Source organism: Phyllostomus discolor, chromosome X (assembly GCF_004126475.2).
Source record: "Phyllostomus discolor isolate MPI-MPIP mPhyDis1 chromosome X, mPhyDis1.pri.v3, whole genome shotgun sequence".
In the NCBI taxonomy this organism is placed as follows: domain Eukaryota; kingdom Metazoa; phylum Chordata; class Mammalia; order Chiroptera; family Phyllostomidae; genus Phyllostomus; species Phyllostomus discolor.
The window spans coordinates 58,292,047-58,314,256 of record NC_050198.1 but is presented as its reverse complement, the minus strand read 5'-3'; the positions used below and the strand labels follow the sequence as shown (position 1 = coordinate 58,314,256).

Here is a 22,210-nt window from a genome sequence, read left to right as displayed (position 1 = left end):
CTCCTTTAGTGCGGACTCTGGCCAATGACTTTCGTTCTCTTAGGATCTTATCCCACCCCCCAAAAGCGCGACAGTCTTTGGGTCATACGTCTATAGGGCAGGGTGTTCACGTGGTCTGTTTTTACGACCCAGAGTTCCCCTGAGCAGAGGTTCTTCTTTTTTTTTTTTTTCTGCAGGGAGGCATTATGGGTTCCCCCCAACCCCTCACTGGGAAAGGAAGTGTCTACGTGGCCTATAGAAACAGATGGGCGGAAATGAGCTAAATTTCCCGAGAATGGGGAAGCGCGAGGTCAAGTCGGAGGCCAGATCCTTGAACCACTTGCGCAACTCTTGGAGGAAAATAAAGTCGGAGTAGGAGTTTTGATATGTGGGTGAGTGGCAGTGCCAGGTGCTTTGGACGCGTGGAGGTGGGGCCAGTGTGGGTGTGCGCGTGCGAGCTTGCGTGGCTTTGGGGTTGGGGGGGGATTGTGTGCCCGGGCGCGTGCACTAACCCTCATGGCACTGGCAGTGGTGGGTGTGTGCAGGCGTGCGCCGCTGGTGTTGGGGGCGAAGGCATGCGTTCGCTCGCTCGCTCGCTCGCTCTAGGGGGAATGTTCTGGGAAAATAAGCCAAGGTGATCATTCCAGAAATAAAGGGCCTTTGGTAGAAATATTTCCATCTCCTCTGCTTAATTTTAGACCCTGAGAATACAGTTTCTTCCCGCGTTCGTCCCCATGCCACAATGTTGTACTAAGCCATAGCCTTACGATGGTTAAGAGACAAAACCTCGCATGCACATATTAGCAATTCAAGGAGCAGCTTCTTCCCTGTCCCCTACTATCTTTCTTCCCCTTCCTTTCTACAGTGCTCCCCTCACCCCTTGGCCTTCCAGCAAAGTGAGCACTTCTGGCACAAACAGAATTTTGTGCTGAGAATATCTGTATAAGACAGCCTTCCATTCCACTGTAGTCTTCGAATTCCTGAGGGGCTAAAGCTGTCCTACCTTTTTGCCTTGATCTTCAAGCACAGTGTCCTTCACACCACTACGCACGCAGTTAATTTTCCAGAAAGTTCTGAGTGAAGTTTATACCTCTTAAGTCAGCCACCAGATGCCGCCAAATCCCAGCAAAGGATTGGCTGTTAGGTCCCTGGAATGATGGGATTTTTCTCCCCGCTTCTATTTGCTGATTTTTCCAATCTATAGGGAGATATATATCTATATCTATCTATCTATATAAAATCTTTCATTGCTAGTGAAAATAAAATTATAAATATGCATACCAGGCAGGGGACTATGCCCTAGATCCAAATGTTTGTCTTGGTTTTTTTCCTTCATAAAAAAAGAACCCTACTTCCACACCTCTCTTCTTTCTTCCTTGCCTTTTTTAGGGGGGCTGGGAAGTGGTGGTGGTGGTGGTGGTGGTGGTGTGGTCAGAATTGATGAATGACCCCAGGCACTGATGCTAGTGAAAATCTTGACCCTTCCTGTGCAGCTTTTCAAATGTTCATCACCCCCCCCCCCCAACAAAAAAAAAAGGAAAATACAGAAGACTGGTCCCTAAAAGCAAATAAGAATTTGGATCCTGGTATTGAAAAGTGATTTTTTTCCTCTTAAAATTTTTATTAGATATGTGTTTACACCCTATTTTCTGTAGTGATATTGCTAAACTTTATTATGTCTTTGGAATCAGGTACCAGATTTTAAACCCCATAGCACCATTTATAAGCTCTGACACCCTGGGCAAGTGATTTATGTTCTGTGATCCTTAGTTTTTTTGCATGCTTTATACATTTTAGGTGCTGTATCATTTTGTTGTTACTCACAACATTATTATTAGATGGGTACTAGTAAATTAAAATTAAATGACAAGAGTTATATATTAGTTATCAATTACATATGCTTGCGTGTGTGAGTGTACAAACACTGGGGAGGGGCATGGGAATTAGAGCAGTGGTACTTAAAGTGTGCTTTCCAGACACCTCAGTAACATCATTATCACTTTTCAGGAAGTTGTCAGATTTATATTCTTAGGCCCTACCTCAAAAGAAATTCTAGGGGTAAGGTTTGGGCATGCAATAACAAACTGTTCTGGTTATTCTAATGCACACTGGAGTTAGAACCACTGCTTTGGAGGGCAGAGATGCAATACTTTTTTTTACTCCACTAGAGGGTGCTACCGAATTTAAAGCAAAGTAAAAGATGTATGAGGTTTGTCTAGAAGGTATCCTATCCAGCCATGTTCTGTGAAAAATACAGACATTTATTGAAGAAGATACAAGATACACTGTGCATAGGGTAATGATGCCTCAGTCTCCTTCAAAGTAGACACCTTGGGACCTCACACAGTTCTCCCAATCACTGTCAGCTGCCCCATCATATTTTCCTGAATCCCATCAATGGTCTGAAATCTCTTCCCTTTCAACGGTGATTTTAGTTTTGGGAAAAGCTAGAAGTCATAGGGCCCAAAATCTGGGCTGTAGGGAGACTGAGTAACCTGGGTGATTCGATGTTTTGCCAAAAAACTGCATGGCACATTATACATGAGCAGGCACATTTTCAGGATGAAGCTGCCAATCACCAGTTTCCCGTACCTGTGGCTTTCTGAATCATCCAAGTAGTTCCTGCGGAGGAATGTTCAAGCACAATGCAAAACTATGCAGATTCATTGCTCTATTCACTCAGTCATTTTGAATGTTATGGTCATACAGTACATATGCTCACTCAACAGCATCTCCTGCCCCTAGTGATTAGTACAGTAAAGTCATCATTGTTCATACAGGTGCATTCCAGTCCACTCTCCTTGGCTGCCAGGTTACATCAGTGTTGCACAAACCATCCTCTTTATATGACTAGACTTTTTCTGGACAGACTTTGTATATGCTTTATTGAGACATCCTGAATATTGTCAGTCCTGTCTATACAGATTAAAAACTAATGTATAGAGGTGTCAAATTATTTTCTCAGTGCATACAAATATGGACACCAGGATATGAATTGTACCTACATCTAGAGTGCAAGTCCTTGACAGTACTCTTGTTCAGCAATAGTAGCTTATCATTCTGGGCCTCAAAATACATTGCAGATAGCTTGTTCCCTGATTTAGCTAATGTTGATTAGAGTGTCAAGAAGAGGGCAGGAAAGCAAACTAAATAAATGGAAATATTTTGATGATTTCATTCCCTCCCTCATCTCCATTCTATATTGCTCTTTCTATCCTGCAGTTATTTTTTTTTAGTTTATATCTGAACCTCTTCTATGTGTGTGGGGATATTTAGAGTGGTGAGGAAACACAGTTTTTGGAAGGCTGTTTGTTACAGGCCACATTTACATGGCTCCACACCCATTAATCCCAACAATGGGCCCATAAATTAGGTGACAATTATCATCATTTGTACATGATGAAAATGGATTCTAGAGACTGTAATTATTTCTCTTTGGTCATATAACTTGTAAGTAGTGGAGCCTGGATAATTTCTGATATACCTGACAATACCACCCTGCTAAACTTTCTACTGCTTGGTTTTGAATCTAGTGTAGTTGCTTACTGTTTATGTGACTTTCAGCAAGTTATTTTTAACTTTCCCAAGCCTTAGTCACTGTATACTAAGTGAGAATAATTATTCCTCCTTTATAGTCTCAGAGCTGCAGTATTCAATATGGTAGCCACTAGACATGTGCTTAATTAAATTTGAGTTAGTTAAAATTAAAAATTCAGTTCCTCAGTTGAACTAACCACGTTTCAAGGGCTCAGCAGCTACTTATGGCTAGTATTAGTATTGTTGGGGGCCAAGGCAGGCCTCCCCAAGATATCCCACAATGACATATTGATTATTAAGAATTAAAATCACTTGAGAAGCAGCAGAAGTGGGAGGAGCTCTCTGACTCTCCTCTGTCTCTCTAAAAGCAGGAAATAAATTTCCATGTGATGGGTGCCCTCCACCTGAGGAGTAAGAGACAACCTTATCACAAGAGTTATAAAATCCAGAGTCAAAAAAGCCTATATAAACAAACCTTGTAAAGGTTTTACTAATTTACTACCTATGCCCAAACCTTGCTTAAATTCCTTTCTAATGAGCATTAACTTTGTCGTGTCAATTGTTCACAAATTTATTGCTTCTTTATCTACAAAAGTATAAAGGTGCCTAGTTTGATTGTTTTTTTGAGACTCATTTTATGATCTGAGCATCATAATGTGATTCTTCCATGTGCGTGTATTAAATTGTTTTTTTCTCCTGTTAATCTAGTCTTGTGTCAGTTTTATTATTTTATTATTGGTCCAGCTATGAGAACTAAAGAAGGGCAAAAGTGGATAATTCTTCCCTTCCCCAGTAATACTGTATTAGATACTGATAGATACAGAACACTCCTACGATTACAGAAAATTATAAGGGACAGTGTTGGTTTAGAATATGCAAGCTATATAAAAGGTCCAAAACATACTGCATATTAATGGCAAGTGCCCAAGAAAAGTGATTTCCTGTTCTTTCCTTTCATCATCAGAGCTAAGCATGTTCTCTTGTTTTATTATTGAGGGGATCAGAAGATGGAAGTAACTTATCAATATACTGTAACAGGGGATGTGTCTGGCATTAGGACCCACACTGAGACCCACATCTGACTTTCGCTCCTATATTCTGTTTAGTAGACTCATCCTTATGCTCTACTGAGTGAGGTGTCAAGGCCAAGGGTGTTAATAATGTGAATTAACTTTGGAGTCAGGGTAGTAGCAGAAAAAGACATAAAAACTGAACATCTTCCATGTGCCAGGAAACACTGCTCAGCTGTTTACATCTATTGTCTTAGTGAATCCTCTGAAACCCAGAGGAGTTCAAAACTCCAAGTTGCCAGCTGGTAAATGTCAGAACAAAGATTCTGACTTTTCTCAGCCTCCAAAGCCCATGTTTTTCTCATTATGCCATGCTACCCTCACACATGTGAATACTCTTCTATCCCTTCCACTTACTATGGGCTAAAGTTTCAGCACATTCCTGACTCTAAGTGGGTCCTCAGAAAATAGGAGTTACTGTTCTTTTGGAAATTACAGCGGAACCACCATCTTTACAGTGTTTCAAATGGAAGGGAAAGATTGCTTAGGTCAATGTTAGTTTGGCTTCAAGGCCCAAAGCTAGACAAAGATTATGGCTCCAGCCTTCCCAGGACACCCAATGGCTCCAAGGTGCCTTTGTGCTGACGAGAAACCTGTGCCACCTGGGGGAAGACAATTTGCAAAGTGTCCACTCAAATGGAACCATGAGAAAAATCCTTTTCTTTCTCAGGGATCCTAGAGTTTCATCAGGAGAGGTGAAGAATGAATTTCAGCCTCCAGTTGTTCCCTCTCAGTTGGGTGACCTCATACAGGGTGCAACATGCCTTGCCCAACTGTTATCTGCTGATCTTGCTTATCTTGTGGCTAAGAGAGTCTTCCTAGGTCTGGTAAGTAGTAGTCAGCCTGTTCTGGAGGATGGAGAGGGACATTAGTGTCCTTCCATGGCTTCTGGGTATTAGATAAAACTGCTCCATTCTAAGGTCAATTTGATATTTTTCCATTTGGTTCTAACTAATGTATTGGATTTTTTTTAAAAAGAACATTTGGTTAATTTAAAAGTTAAGAAATCCTAACATTTCAAAGCTAAGCAAAATGCTATTTCTTTAATAACAGTGCTTTTATCTCTATTTATACATGCTTCATTCCATAAGGATTTCATAGGGCAAAAGGTAGAAATACTCATGTGAAAGTTTTATATCCTTTTAGGAGTATCTATTCTCTTCTAGGTCCTTTCTCCACCTGTAATCAGCCCCCTTCTCACTCTTCTCCAACTGACCTACCTTCAAATAGGTTACTTCAAATCACTGGGAACCTTAATCTAATGAACGTAGACCTTGGGATGCCAGACTTGCACATAATTCCTTGGTTTCCCCTTCCTGAGTCAATAGTTTAGTATTCAGTTTACCAAATTTTGGTAAATTGTAATTTTGTCAGTCACAGACTTCACTTGGAATGATCATGTCAAATTACCTGTGTTACACATCAACCAACAGAAATGAGGATTGATTTCTACCAGTCTGTGCGGACTCCTGCAATCCGAACATTGCTTAAGAGGATGCCTGAAGCCAGTTCTCTACAGGTAACTTTTCTTATGCTTGTATACCCTGCACCCAAAGTCCCTATTTTACTGGAAATGATAAAAAGCTATATATTTTGAATATTTTAACTGTCATTATTCAAGAGGACAAACCAGGAGTACTTAAAGTACTATATACTTGGTCTAAATTGTTGAAGCTTAATGATAAGTGCATGGAGAGTTCTTCCTATTTTGTGTATTTTTTGAAGGTTTCCACAATAAAATATTTAGAAAAGACAAACATATTTAAAAGTGCTTCATCATTCCTGGGGAGGAGAATGCACATGGGTTTCTCTTTAGAAGAGCACTTACTAACCAAGGGGTTAGGTGGAATGTACACCTCTTTATTAGGGATGTACCATGGAAAAATCTGAGAAGGGAGGTGTTTTAGATTGAAAAAGTCTCTGTGCCCTCTGATAAGGTCTCTGAGAAGGGGAATTGCCTCCAGCCTATAGTCCCCCTTCACCAGACCCCTGTGGAAGCCTTGCTGTTTTCAACATAAGAAACATTCAAACCTGTAGAGAATTTTTGTGTTTATTTGAGCCAAACTAATGACAAGTGTTGGGAAGCAAAACCTCAACAAGTTGAGAAACTGTTCCAGAAGATGATAGTTTTGCACTTTATTTTACACATTACAACCAAAGGAGCAAGGTGTAAGGGGATTACATGAAATCCATTGATGATAGATTAGGAAGGCAGGAAAAAGCCAAGGGAGGAGATCATCTATGGGGCTGGATAAAAGTAAAATGGTAGACACATGCTTGTTTACATAGGTCAACAATTAACATGATAACAATAACAATGAGGGTAATTTGTGGTCTCAGGTGCCTGTGCTTTTGAGGGATCTGGAAAAAGGGAAATCACTTTGTTACTGCCTTTGCAGGTATGTTATCCTAGATGCAAAAAAAAAAAAAACACACAACAAACTGGCTCAATTAAGGTAAAGACCTTTGTTAAGGAAAAATACTGCCCTAGGACATGACTACCCATCATGAACTGCTTTTAGTTAGAAAGTTTTTAATTTCAGACCATACTATATAGTTACTTTCTGTCACAGTTTGTAAGGCCTGGCCTCCCCTAAGCTTGTTAGGTTAATAAGTGGCCCCTTTTCTTCCACACTGTAGTGAACCACTGATAGTGAAAGAGGTATATCATATTCCTTGGTAGTTGGGGGAGGTTGAAAACCATGGAAACAGGCCTCAATGAATTGGTGAAAACTGTGTTAGTCAGCAGGCAGAAAAACAGGCAAAAAAAAAAATACCTGTGGACAAGAAGAAGTTAATAGTGTAACAGGACTTCATTCTCACTCCAGGTGAGTGCTAGAGGGAGCAAACCTGCTGAGGAAGGAAGAGACCAGGAAAAAGAATGTGGCAAAGAGGCCCTCACTTGGGATCTCAAAAGATATTCTTTGGAGGCCTCAGAACCCATCTGATTTGCAGGTTTTAAAACAATAGAAAAGCCATTTTAAGGCAAAGATTACACACGCGTGTGCACGCCACAGTCCTCCATAAAGTACACATTGGAAACTGTCGTTTGATCCTTTTCTGTGATGTTTTTACTTTTTGACTGAGCAAATTGGCATGTTGATACACTGCTGAGAGTGAGAAGATATGGTTGGAGAGGTGGGACATTGCTGAGGGTGTGGGGAACTAGAAGGACATGTTCTTGTAGGGCCCTGAGGTTGAGGTAACATGGTTAGAAACTGGGAATAGAGAAGTGAGCCAGGACAGTTCCTAAAAGGTACAAAGCTGAGATTCACCCAGCAGCTCCCAGGCCAGAGTTATGGATAGGATGTTAGACCCAGGGGGGTATAGCCAGCTTTCAATAGAGCTGGTCTGTGAAACTTGGCTGAGAGGACAGAGGAAGATTGATGTTTGCTTCAGAGTGAAGCTGTCAGCTGTGCTCACCACCTCACCATGGCCCCAGCTGTAAACAAAAGTCCTGGCCCTTCATGGCACTGTGGAGCAGTCCGGGCTGGTGTAAGTGTCTGAGGACAGATAGACCATTTTTTCATTCAAGCTGACAACCAGAAGATAGAAGAAACAATAGAAGGTGGTGGTGGTGGGAGGGATGCAGGATTGTAAGGGAGTGAGAAGCAGTGACCAGTGAGAAGGAGCTATTGACCTCAAGTCTTAGGACTTTGGGTGTAAGTAGAATCTTTTAGGGAAAGCGACCCCTTTCCTTGTCAGCTTCACAGGTTATCATGAATTACTAAAGGAGGCCTGCAGGGACTCTGGTGCCTCATTCATTCATTTATTCAATGAGTACCTTACTTATTGATCAATGCCTGTCACTGTGCTGAGTACCCTGGTGATGCCAACGTAATCGAAGATAGTTCATAAATTCAAGGAGCTTGTAATGGGTTTGGGTATATGTGTCCAGTTAAGTAACAACACTAAATAGTGTATCTTTAAATGCTAAATGACAAATATGAATTAGAAATCTAGAAACAAGAGAAACCATATCTGGGTCTGATCAGAAAAGGCAGGATTTCAGAGGGCCTTAGAAAGGTAGACATGATTTGGTTAGGAGTTACGGTATTTGGCATTCTAGGTTGTCACTAAAGCATTAGTGAAAGTGAGAACTGCTTTGGCTAAAGCAGGTTACTGTGCCAGAGACTCTTTTCAACTTCTCACATACTCAAACTTCTCACTGTGGCTGACCCAGCCATCACTTGACTCAGTACCCTTGCTTACTACTGTGTTCCCCTAGTACCTATTACTTTCCTTCTTTTAAACCTCCACCCTTTCACCTAATGACCTGCTCTTATCTCCCTACAATTTGTTTTCCACACTGTACTAAGAATGTTCTTAGCACAATGCAAATATGTTATACCACTTCCCTCTTTAAAACTCTCTTATCCCTAACCCCTTCATTCTTTTTTTGTTTCCCTTTATATCCTTCCTGTTTACCTTCCTCTTATTTTTTGTTCAGGTCATATCTTAAATATTTCTGTTTCAGGGAACCCTTGCATAACATCTCCTCCCCCAACTTCTGCCACAACTAAGCCAAGTCCCCCTCATATATTTTCATAATACTTCCACACTTTCTCCATTTTACTGTTTTCTAATAACTTAGTCCAAATTTGTCTTCCTCACGAGAATATAAGCCCTATAAAGCAGCAGCTGTGTTTGCTCTTCACAGTGTTACCCTTGTATATACTGGCATACCCTTGTATGCCAGTATAGTACTGGCATATTTTGGTACTTGAGATAAGACAATATTGGTAGGTGAAAACCAGCCTGAAGAGACCGTTTTTACATCTGTGGGCAGAGAGGATCCTTTAAAAGTTTATGATTATGGGATGAAGAAATCATTAGACAGCACTGATTTTTGGAAAAAAAAAAAAAAAAAAACAAAACAATTCAGTCATAACACAGAGAACTCCAGTCTCAGCTTATCTCAAATCCTAGCTTTCCAGTTATGTATGGACTCGTGTTCTCTCCTTATCTATTCCTCTCGCCACTCCCCGCCGCCACAAAACACTCATTGATTTTTGTAACCAGACAGATTTGACAGTATGGCCAAATGCACTTATTTCCACATAAGCAGTTGTTCATTCAGCAGGCATTCATTACCCACCTCCCTCATTTCAAATGTGCTCCTATCCACAGATGATCTTTTTTCCCTGCCTTAATGGAGTTCACAATTGGAAGAACCTCTCTTATTAATCATTCACTTGATGGCTTCACATTTCTGGTGAAAGGCTCTGCCTTATCTGCACCCAACTGGGGAGACTTTGCAAGGCACTAAGAGCCTGCAAATGATCTAGATCTCAGGAGTAGGTTCTCTGTAAAACTGGGAACTCAGTGAGACTCAGAGAATGGATGCTTGTGCTAATCCACTAGACTATTACTCTTCCATGAGGAGGCTAAATGGCAGGGTGGAGATTGGAAGGGTGTTCAGGCAATAGCCATTCCTTAACCTTATGAGCCTTGGCCTAATAAGGTAAATAGGCCTCCAAGGTTCATGCCTGAGTAAAGTAGAATGGAGGAGCTCCAGGAATGACAGGAGCCTAATCTAAATCTAAAATTAGATTTTCCAGTAAATTTGAAGAACTATCCTGCCCCCTGAGGGGAGGCTGAAACAAAAATGTGGCTCCAAGAAACCTTTCAAAGATAATCAGAGGGCACCTACCCTCATCCTTGGGTAGACATTAATGCCAGGGGATGGTTTCTTTTCATCTTAGATTCAGATCCCAGATGGGTAGGAAGATAGCAGTTGAAGATATCAGAGGCAGCACACCTCTGCCCCCTCCCCAATGAAGGGTAAAGGGAAGAAATGAGTACTGCAGTCCTAGCTGGTTATCTCTTTGTTAAGGGATAACATCAAACATGGTATCAGTAACACTTTGAAGGTATATTCATTAGTTTTGACCCCCTCTCTCCCCTGAATCCTTTACCCTGAACATGAATCCATCACCAGGATATTAGGGAGAAAGATTACCTAATAGCAGATAAGAATGAGATTAATTTCTATGATTAATTGCTCTACTCTGTTATGCAGCTTTGGGTTAGGAGGGTTCATACACCTGGGGTTTGAAATCCTGAGAGATGGGACAGGAAGGGTTAACTCCCAAATCAGTGGAGTATTTTGATAGTGTTAATGAGAAACCACATTGTGTCCTTCCTTAAAGGAACAACCTGAAGCTTAAGCCAATCAAATTGTGGTAACAGCTTCTGTTTCTATTAGGAAAAGGCTAAAAAAGTGTAAGTCTAAGGGATTCACAAATAAATTCACAAAGGAACTCTGGAGAATTTGAATTTAGAGCTTGACATGACCATTTCACACTTGTAATATCATAACTGTTGCCAAGATTTGAGCTATAATCTTTTATGGGGACTGTGCATATCTAATATGGGCATCAGCCAACAGATTACTATGGCAAAGTTTGGGGACTAAATGATCATCACAGGAATAGTTTTCTTAGCTACAGCCTTGAATTTGCCACAACCTTATGTCAGAAGTCTCAGAAGTGAGCCTTTGTAGCTAATATTATGAGACACTATGGATGGTTTTTCACTTTCTATGTCATTCTTTCCCTTCACAGCTTCAACTAAGTTGTAAAAATAAGGGAGTTACACCTAGGGCCTGGGCTTTACCCAACTTTGTCCTCAGTTTCCACACGTCTGATTAGCAGAATAGATTCAAGTATCTGGGAAGGCCCTTCCAGCTCTGTTGAGCCAGGTTTCAGAACTGTAATTGTGACTGTGATTGTGATTGTGATTTAATCCATTGACCCAGTTGCCTTATGGAAATCCCATGAGAGATTAGTTTTCTAAAAGAGCCAATTGTTTGTTTCTCTGTGCAGTCAAAATAGTAAATGTTCTGCTGTGACCAAAGCTCCCAAGCAGTTTTGGCCTTGTGATGTCAGGGATTTATAACAATGATTCTCACTGCCTGAAGTAGTTAAGGATTAGTGTTAAATTGTGGACTGAAAAGTCAGCAAGGCATTGTTAGTAACAGTAAGGGGGGGATGCTGATAGGATTGAAGACTTATGTAGGGTGATAATTTGAAGAGGAACTTCAGATTCCTTTATCATGATAGCACTTCATTTTGGCCTATTCTCAAAAAACAAGGTCTTTCTATAGTATTATCCAAATAATATAGTTGTAATACTCATTCACCTAATAAATGGAGTACCTCTGAAAGTTGTAGATGATGCAGTATTTCTTCAAAATTTTAAAACAGCAATAAACTCTCCCTTTGTTCCACCCCCACCCCAACCAAAATATTATGGTGAAGTAAACAAATCAGCTTAAAGTAGAGTTATTCTGCCTGAAGAGTGTGTGTAGTGTATATGTATGTGTATGTCTCAGAGATGGCTGCCTGTTCTAGGACTCATTGAGGCTGACTTTGAAAATCCCTTGCCCAGTAGATAAGGCATTGAACTGAGAAACAGGAGACTTGGGTTTTGGTTTTGCCACTGTCATTAACTCCTTGTGAGACCTGGATATGTTACTTGGCTCCCATGAACCTCATTGACTCATCTCCTGCATGGATACATGGTTATTTTACTTCTAAGATTTGCTTTGAGCATGGCATATCACTTAAGTGCTTTGAAAAGGAAAAGATTACAAGGGTGCTTGTTACCTTTATATTATAGTCTCTCATAACACAACCCTTGCAAAGTAAATATAGTTGGTGAGAACTAATGCTGTAATTGGGTGGTTAATTTTTTTGAAGAACTACAGTACTCGTCAATTAAAAATTATGTAGCCAACACTAATTCATTTCATGCTATGAACTTGGTATGGGGAATTCAAAGGTAAATATATTATAATCCTTGACCTCAACTCATGTGTATATGTTAAGGAAAGAGATGAAAGAACACTATATAATCTTACAAGTACACATACAGAGCTATGTACAGGACATGACTGGAGAACCCAAATTTATCTGGCTATTGGGGTGACAAGGATTTGAGAAAGACTCACAGAAAGTTTAATATCTGGTTAGAGTCTTGACAGATGAGTGGAGTGGAAACAGCCAGAGGAGGGCATTTAAAAGCTAGGGAACAGCATGTTGAAAGTCACAGAGCATTAGACAGGATGAGTTGTTGGGTTCAGGGATGTGTAGGTGGATTACTATCACCAAATGCAGTATGCATTGAGGGGAGTGATGAGAAGAAATTGGAGCCACTAGCAAGGGCCAGAGCAGAAAACGTCTTGTAGGTCAATTAAAGGAATGTGGACTTTTTCCTGAAGACAATATGGAACTATTAAAGGATTTAAAGCAAGGAAGTATCAAAAATAAAGCAAGAAAGTGTCATAAATATAATTATGTTTTAGAAAGGCCAAATTGACAATAGTAGGGAGGATAGGAAATGAAGCTTGAATCAAAAGCTGAACCCAGATGAGACCAGGGAGGATAGAGAAGGAGGGGCAGATTTCAAAAATATTTGAATGTAGACTCAATAGAATTTGGTGATTGATTTGATCTGAGGGCTGTGGAAGGAGTTGTCAAGGCTGGCTCCCAGTTTTCTGGCTTCGGTGACTGGGTAGGTGGAAGTGCTCCTCATCAAGATTGGCAAGATTAGAGGGGGTGGGTGGAGGAGGAGAAGGTTTGAAGGAGGTGATTGTTACTTGCTTGGCTCTAGACATGCTGAGTGTGAGGTACTGTTACCGGAGAAACCCCCAGAAACTTGGTTTTTCTCACCAATGCAGAAAAGAATTACAGATCAGCAAGTCTATTAGCATGCAAGTGCAAGCAGGGTTTATTGGTGATCTGTTCTCAGAGAATGAAGAGAAGAGAACGGGCCTAGTTGAGGTGGGGTAGGGAATGAAAGGCATAGGTTCAGGGCAAAGCAGAATAAGGGCAGCAAAAGTAAGGACGGCCAAGGGCAAGGGTGGCAAGTGTGCACATACATGGTCTGAGGCCGGGTGGCCAGAGAGCCAGGAGTGCCAAGCCTAAGAGTCCTTTGTTCTGAGGACTCATATAGTTGGCGGGGTGAGGTAAAGAAATTACATATTGATTGACAAGTAAAAGTGGTGCCAACTTTGAGGGTGTGGCATGTTTACCCAAAGGTGTTAATGGGCTTCTGCCTTTGGGCACTGTGGGCCCTTTTCCATCTTTCAGGCCTTGGGACAAAAGCACAGTTTCAAAGGCTTTCTTTCCGTGATAGTGGAGACTGATACACACAATTTCAAGGACTGCCCTCCTCCCATGTTAGCATGGTGTTTCCTGTGATGTTGTGACACCTGGCAAGATTGTGGACTGCTGAGTCAGTGGATGAGACATGTCTCCTCCTTCTCTCTGCCTTGGTTTGCTATCTATCCTACCTAACAGTACTTGTAGGATATCCAGGTGGAAATGTTTAACAGAGAATTGGAAAATAGGACTAAAGCTGTGGAGGTTCTGAACTGAAGGTAAAAATTTGAGGATCATCATATCATAGCCATGGGAAGAGTTGAGAACACGCCACACAATAAGTGCACAAGGAAAGGTGAAAGCCAAAGGTGAAATCCTGGAGAATAAGAGCACCAAGAAGCAATGGCCAGACGGGCAAGAGAAGAAACTGGAGAATAAAAACCAAGGGAGAACAGAATTTTAAAGAAGATATGGCAGATCTGACAAATGTTAAAGGAGATCATAAAAGGTTAGGACAGAAAAGTGTTGACTTGATAAAGCAATTAAGAAGGCATTGTGAGGAACATGGGAAAAGCATGTTCCTTCTTCCTTCTCCTCCTCCTCCCCCTCCTTCCCCTGCCCCTCCCCCCTTCTTCTTCTCTCTCTCTCTCTCTCTCTCTCTCTCTCTCTCTCTCACACACACACACACACACACACACACACACGAGGCTCACAGAGATTAAGCAATATGTCATGGTTACATAGTTTGTAAGCATGTTGTACACCAGCAGGTAGAATCCAGTCACTGGCAATGGAGACACTGAAAATATAAAAGTGTGAACTCAGCAAGATGAGGCATACAAAATGGAAATTTGAAGTTCTAACCAGGCCCATGTGCAAGAAATTGGACAGATGTAGAAGAGATACTATGATGATATGGTCTGGTCATATAATAGCTAATCTGAGTACTTACTATACTAAGTACTTACAGTGTGCTAAACACTGAGTTAAGAACTTTACCTACATATTCTCATTTAATTCCCACAACAATCTTATGAGGTAGGTACTGCTATCACCTTCACTTAACATATGTGAAAAAGTAAATACAGAAAGGTTCAATGATTTGCTCAAGGTCACATGCTGTATTTTGCTGTGTATAATGTGCACCCATGTTTTTGGCCCAAACTTCCAGGAAAAAAAAATTTTCATTTTAATTTTTTACTTTTATTTATTTATTTTTTCATATTTAGATAATTGTTTTTTGTACTATAAAGGGTATTATTTTGCATACAGATGTCATTGCTTTCTAGAGTTACACTTTTAATGCAAAAGCATAAATAAGAGTTAAAGACATTTATGTAGATATGCAATCAGTACCACCCATGTATAATGTGCATCCATATTTTCCCTCAAAAGTTTGGGCAAAAAAGTGCACATCATACATGGCAAAATACAGTAGTTATTGTGTGCTAGATCCTTCAGAGCCTTCAAATGACCCTTTAGAGCAGGAAATAGGCTGAAGGAGGTAAAGTCATTTGTCTAATAACCCATATCCAGTGGGTGATAGATTTGTAATGCAAATACAGGCTCCGTTTGGTACAGAAGCCACCCTCTTAATCACTACATTTTCATGAATAGAAACTATTAAAATAGAGAATATGTGCATATTTTTTCTAGATCCAGCTCTGTGAGGCAAAGCATTACCTGGACTTAAGTGATAGTAAGAATTGCCCTTATTTTAGGGAGTTGATAATGAGAGCATGTACTTTCTTGTTAATGCACCACCCAGTATAATGCAGCCAGGGCATTTGTAGAAAGCCACATGGTGAAAGCAGAGACTGAGAAAAACAGAGTACTCAAGTGGGGCGACAATAGCTGAATTCTCATGTGTCTTTTTCAGGTGACTTCATGACAGCAGCCATACTTCATTATTCTATTGAGAAAATGTTCTGTGAATGAGAAAGCCCCTGATTCAGCTGTCCTTCCTCCCTGTGGTCTGCAATTTTCTAAAATTCTGTTTTGATGTCTTCAGTCCAAGTTTGTAGACTTGTAAATGTTATACTATGTGTGAAGTATAATGGAGCAAGGACTGTGAAACTGGAAAGAATGGCCTAATTGCCATCCTTTCAGGGATGATTGGCTCTCCCTGTGGAACAGGGAGAGGCAGATGATTGTACTGCCAAAAACCCCTCAACTTTACTCTCTTGTCACTGCCAGAGTTTTCATTTGGTGATTGGTTTTTGAAATATAACTTGATACTAGTCTTCATATTTGGAATATGATTAATGCTTAATCAGATCATTATCATTCTTTGTTCAGCAATGTAATTTACTGTGTTTTGATGTCTTTTTAACTTTGGTTTTGTTATACCCAAGGACCAGCCTGTGCATGTGTGTGCATGCCCATGTGTGTGTGCATGCTGTCTGATGTTATAAGTTTCCTCCCAAGTCCATTTTCCTGTGACCAATAGGTGAATGGAAAGAGAATAAATAGAAGTATGGTATACAATAAACTATGTGAGAAGCCATGCTTTTATTCTACATATACATATGCTATGTATCAGGAATTGTGTGGATTAAAAAGTTGTATAAGATGCAATCTGCTCTCAAAGGGTTGATTCTGCATTTCTTCCACTCAGCAAGCAATTATACTACTTGGGTTCCTAATCCCTTGTTGGTTATCATGCTTAGCTGTTTTTGTCTTTCATCAGCAGAGCAGCCTGGGAAGAACTTTAATCCCAACAACGTGAATTTGAATTTAAGATTTTGACAACCAGAAATGACAAGATAATAATAATATTACAACACTGATAATAGCACATTGAAAGTGGAGAGGCACATGGAGGCACATACAAAGGAGGTGGTATGTTCTGGATAAAGTTGAGATATTTGCATGGCTCAGTGGAAAGGAAAAAGAACTTCGGGAGTCAACTTAACATTTCAACTACAAGAGTGTCAGTTCTTTGGTGATAGTGAGGAAAGAGGCTTATTGTAGAAAGTAAAAGAAATAAATTGTATTTCCTACCTTTCTTCCACACAGAAAACTCTGTTTGATTTGACTATGAATCCTAGGAGAGCCAGAAACCCTGCTAGTGGATTGAGGGATGAGAGGAAGACAAATAACTGCGTTTTCAAAGAACAGAGCAAACTGAAGAAATGATAGAGGCACTGGTAATCTCAACAGCTGAATAAATAAAGCCCTTTCTCTGGAAAAATATATGTATAAAGTATTTAATTGGCATTAAATATTAATAATGAATCAACAAAAACACTCAAAACACTTTATTTTTGTAGGAATTCTTTTCCTATTAGAAAATATACAGTTTTAAAACTCAAAATCACTTCATATGTGACCCAGGCAGAAAGAAGTGTGAGTCTCTGGAGGGACAAGTACTATAAGAATCAGGGTTAATGGAGTGGCCTCCAAGTGAGTCTCATATCACCTCATGCCAACTCATTGTGGTGAGAAGGGTCCAAGTTCAAGAACTTCATGATTAAATGAATTTACAGGTGACAGACATTTCCAGTGGGACCCAGTGTTCCTCCCCTCCCCAGTACATGTGCAGGAAAGGTGAGGAAAATGGAAACCAATTGTATCTGACTCTGACACCATATGTCTCCCTTCTAAACTCGGGTGCTCTGATAGGGAGGGAGAGTACCTGCCACATGGCATTGTCTCTGAGTAGCTTTGTGAACTCCTTTGGACTATTATGTTGGCTGGTACTTTTGCTTCTTTGGCTCCCAGCACCAGCTGATGCCCAGAGATGAGTCCCAGTTGGGAAGGCCCTATTGCTCAGTGCTGTAGTTGTCTCCAGGCCATTGTTCTTGAGACTTCCAACAGGGCAGTTTTGTGCAGTTGGCCCATCTGGACAAGATCTATAACAAGTAGAGCTCTGTGAAATAAGCTCATCTCCATAGTCCATCCCCCGCTGCCCCCACTGTCGGGCTGCAGCAGCCTGACACCCCAGCCCTGACAGAGAGAGTATCAAAGAGATACTCTCTGCTTCTTTCAAAAGGGTATTGCTTGTGGCTTCTCATTGATTGGCACTACCTGGGCAGAAGTTGGAAAACAGGGACTCTCTGCCCCTTAATTAAATCTCTCCCCTTAAGCCAACCCTTTAGTTTTGAATCTCCTTGGCACCAGAATCATCATTAATATGGTCAATAAGATTAACTTCTGGTCCAGCTACCCTGGTCAGCCCAGAATGTTCTTTTCAAAGTCAAGACATGAACAAGAGGGGTATCTCAGTGAATAGGAAAACCAGACAAGATCAATAGGAAAAAGGGATGAAAAAGCTTGAGTTCTTGGTTTGAATATAGGATTTTCTCTAGTCACTAGATTTATTGACTTTAAATTTGGAACAGTTTTGAGGAAGAGAGGAAGGGAGAAAGGAATGGGAGGGATCAAGAGAGGGGGGAATGGAGGGAGGGAGAAAGGAGGGTGGAGGGAGGGAGAAAGGAGGGTGGAGAGAGAGAGAGAGAGAGATTGGATTTACACAGTTATTCTAAGTCCAGGAAGAAAGTCAAGATGTTTAAAGGTCATTTGATCACCTCTGCCTTCCAGCTGTTAGCCATGCATTTGAATCTTCCCTTTTTCAGTTCCTCTCAGTTGGGTCATTTCAAAGGACTCAGTGTACCAGGCCCCCTGCTTCCCCATGTCCATGTGCTATGTCAGGCCTGAAATGGACTCTTCCACAGCCTCTATTCTGACATTTCTGTTGTCTTAAAATGACTGTTACACCTCCTCACTGTAGAAAGACAAAGAAAACACAAGAAAGGTTAAATAATTCCAACTCATGGCTCTCTAACTTCTATTACTACCCTGAGGTGAATGTTTGTCCAGAGTAGGGGTCCCCTGTATGCCTAGTTCTTCCCAGGTGCCTCAAAGCCCACTTTATCCTGCACAAGGTTACATGATACAATTATTTGCTTACTAGAAAGAGGTGAAAGACAAAGTTGTAAGTGAGGGATCCTGGGATATAGAGACTTTTGAGAAAAGGAAACCAAAGCCAACAAAAGACTCTGATGATAGTTTCTGTATTCTCCTCCTGGGTCCTACTACCTTGGATTTCACTTTTCTTGAATATTTCGTAGCATCATCAAGTTCCTTGAAGAGTAAGCATTTTTTTCTTTTTACATTCTCCAACAGGTAAACATACCCTGTCACCATGCTAATTAGTTAGGTAATAAAACCCGTTCTGAGACTAGGAAGTTCAGGTTGGTCTGAGAGGGTGGTCTTTCTAAGAGTTCAAAATTCCTGACCCTATTCTGACAGTGTTGAGCCTCTTAGAAGACCTGAAGACCTCTGTTGGGTTGTATAGCAATGTCCTACTCCAGTGCAGCCCATGACTATTTCAGCCTTGATGAGAGGTGGGGAACCTGCCATCTTGTCTTCCTACCACAGTCAAGGAACCTGACTGAGTCACACAGGGCAGCACCTGTGGATGGGAAATAACTCCTTATTTAAGCCTGTGGTAGGAGGGACAGAGGGCACTGTAAAGGACAAGCTGTAGGTGGGAGGTGGCAGGCCGAAGAGTGATGCAGATTAAGATGACAAATGCCAGAATCTAGTAGCAGTGGTCTGAATAGTCTCCATTGGAGAAATGGAAGTTCCTCTCAGTAGTCTCCATTGGAGAAATGGAAAACAGTCTCCAGCAAGGGAAGAAAGGCATCCTGGCCCCTAGAAGATAGTCAGACCTTACTCATTAGAAAAGGGATAGATAGCATGGAGAAAATCTGGATTAGGGTAGACAAACCATCTTGTGCAGCCACTATTGGCATTATGTAGTGTAGAACCACATAGTTTTGGGATCAGCTGATGAAGTTCTGAGTGGGAGATCAGGAAGGAACTATTTAATTTCCCAGTGGAATCTAATGGAGGTGGGAAGCCCACCCAGAAGGAAGTAAGAAGCCAACAGCTGAACTCTCTAGCCCCAACCTTATTCAGAGTACCTGGTGAATATCTTCTGACATAGCACTTTATAGACAATCCAGTAGAAGATGTTGAAGGTGAGGAAAGTGAAAGGGAAGACAAACCGAGAGATGGTGTTAATCCTCTTGACTTGGTCCATGTAGAGTTCCCTTATGGCTTCTCTCTGCCTTTAGAAGAGAGGATGGTGGCTGGGGGCTGTAAATGCCAGAACTTTCCATTAGACCTTCATCCCTTGCCTGCAGGCAGTGGCCTGGGCCATATCCACAAAAACAGAAGTGACTCTCTTGGATGATATCTTCCTCCTGGAATTACATGGAGGAAAAGGCAGAATTTGAAGTCATAGTTTTAAGGTAGAAGGATAGAGACCAGGCCACACAAATATCTCATAGGTGAGGCTATATAGATGAGGTGTTTGGGTACAAGTGCCTTTTGCATGCATTTTTATGGCCACAAAACTACTCATGAGTTACATGTATGCTAACTAGCTATATATGATATGTATGGTATATTACGATTCCATTTCCATTTGCAGATAAGCCCCAAACTGCTTTTTTAAAATGCAAAACATCACTTAGAGCTATCTAAAACCCAATGAAGTGCCAAACCACCCTTGGAGGAACATTTCAATGTCAAGTTATCCCTGACTGATAATAAATAGAATAAACAGAACAATGAAACCTTTAGAAAGGCACAGCTGAGGTCTTTAGACTTGATGAGCTTGAATTCAATGACTTTCAAGAGCTTCAGAATTAATTCTCTATGTACATGGTATCTTTTAAATAATTGTTTTTCTTGACTCAAAGCTGAAAATTCCCAAAGTTTTAAATAATGGAGTGGATTATCCAAATTAGGGTAAAGATAATTACTCTATTGCAGATACCTGTGTTTTTCTGCAAATCAGCTGATTTCAACATGGGGGTCAGTATATCTAGGACAGGGGTGTCAAACTCATTTTCACCAGGGGCTACATCAGCCTCATGGTTGCCTTCAAAAAGCAAAAATGATTTTTGTCCCAAAATAATTTTAGGACTGTATAAATGTAACTACTTAACTGTTAAGGAGTTGAAATTACATTCGGCCCATTGAAGGCCGCCGTGAGGCTGACGTGGGCCCCAGTGAAAAGAAGTTTGACACTCTTGATCTACGGTAACATTTGTTACCCAATACATATTTCCTTTTATTTATGCTGCATGCATTGTGGAAGTAAATTTTATATAAGCACTAAGGAATGTAGTAGATTATGAAAAATTTATTTATTTGTCAGCTGACAACTTTAAGTAGCTATAACACAGCTGAGAACCCGGAAGTAAGAACAGAAGTATAAAGTTGGTGGGGGGAGAGACCCTCTGAGTCTCTGAGTGATTAATAGAGTTTTACTCATATATAAGAGCCCTTCAGGTCACCACTCATATCCTATTTACTCAGTTTATATACAACTTAAACATGCCTAAATCTGTCTACTTCTAAAGGACACACAGCCTCACAACTTGGAAATTAGCAGAAGACAAGTAAATATATGCCAGAACCTAGAAATACTTCATTCAAAGATGATTACACTTTTTAAGAGTATTAATGTTTATAAGAATAAAACCTTCAGCTATCTAAGAAATCACCTGACGTGAAATGCCCCCTTAAGAGATGATGCCAACTATCTTCTTGTTTTTCCCAGGAATAAAGAAGGCGTCCTGAGACCTAGGGACTTTCAGTGCTGAAACAGAACAAGACATATGCACATTGAATGAATGTGACATAGATAAACATAAAATGTGAATAAAGTAGATTTTTATATGTGCTGTGCAGTTAGAAAAACATTATAGGATCTTTATAATGGGGCCTCTGCAGCTGTGGTAACACATTGTAAAGTGGCTTCACAGATAAGATGATCTGGTGGGTCCCAGTGCCCTATGATTATTACATCACTAGAAGGTCTAACCTATCACCAGGCATCAGGGGAAGGCAAGCTCAGGCCAGAGATTCAATAACAGATCCTAACTCTTGCCCTGCTTCTACTGGGCTCATGGTAAAAATTTGGGAAAGAACAATCGTCTTGTTCACTGCTCTGTCCCGAGTGCCTGGCACAGGATCTGGCATCTAATAGACAACCAGTGGATATCAGTTGAATAAATGAATGGTCTCTTGCCCTGGCTGGTGCAGGTCTGTATTGAGTGCTGGTCTGCAAACCAAAAGGCCAGTTTGATTCCCAGTCAGGGTACATGCCTAGGTTGCGGGCCAGGTCCCCAGTTAGGGGCATGTGAGAGGCAACCAATCAATGTATCTCTAGTACATTGATGTTTCCCTCCTTCTGTTTCTCCTTCCCTTCCACTCCCTCTCAAAAATAAATAAAATCTTTAAAAAAATAAATGGTCTGATGAGTCACATGCTTCAGAATATAGGACAGGGAATGGCTTTTTTACATGGAGCTAGTATTCTCTCAAGAGCTCAAACTGAAGAATCTGACTTTGGAACTGATTCTTCAGGAAAAACAGTAACTTGGCAGAAAAAAACAATTACTTCTTGTCCCACTCTGGCACAATGTCCTGATGAAAGAGTGGTACCTTTGGCATAGGGAAGAATCTCTCTTAAGTCTGCCCAGCAGAGAGCTTTGCT

The 22,210-nt window shown here is 40.8% G+C and overlaps 1 long non-coding RNA gene across 2 annotated transcripts; it reads left to right on the top strand.

The window, feature by feature from the left end:
• The first annotated feature begins 3 nt into the window (after positions 1-3).
• LOC118498523 lies at positions 4-16,888 on the top strand. Of its 2 annotated transcripts, XR_004901006.1 has the most exons (4): positions 4-371; positions 5,961-6,105; positions 6,927-7,042; positions 15,573-16,888. It is a non-coding gene; the product is annotated as an uncharacterized LOC118498523 (long non-coding RNA). The 2 variants fall into 2 exon arrangements; XR_004901005.1 differs by lacking the exon at positions 6,927-7,042 and having other exon boundaries at positions 22-371.
• The last annotated feature ends 5,322 nt before the right edge of the window (positions 16,889-22,210 follow it).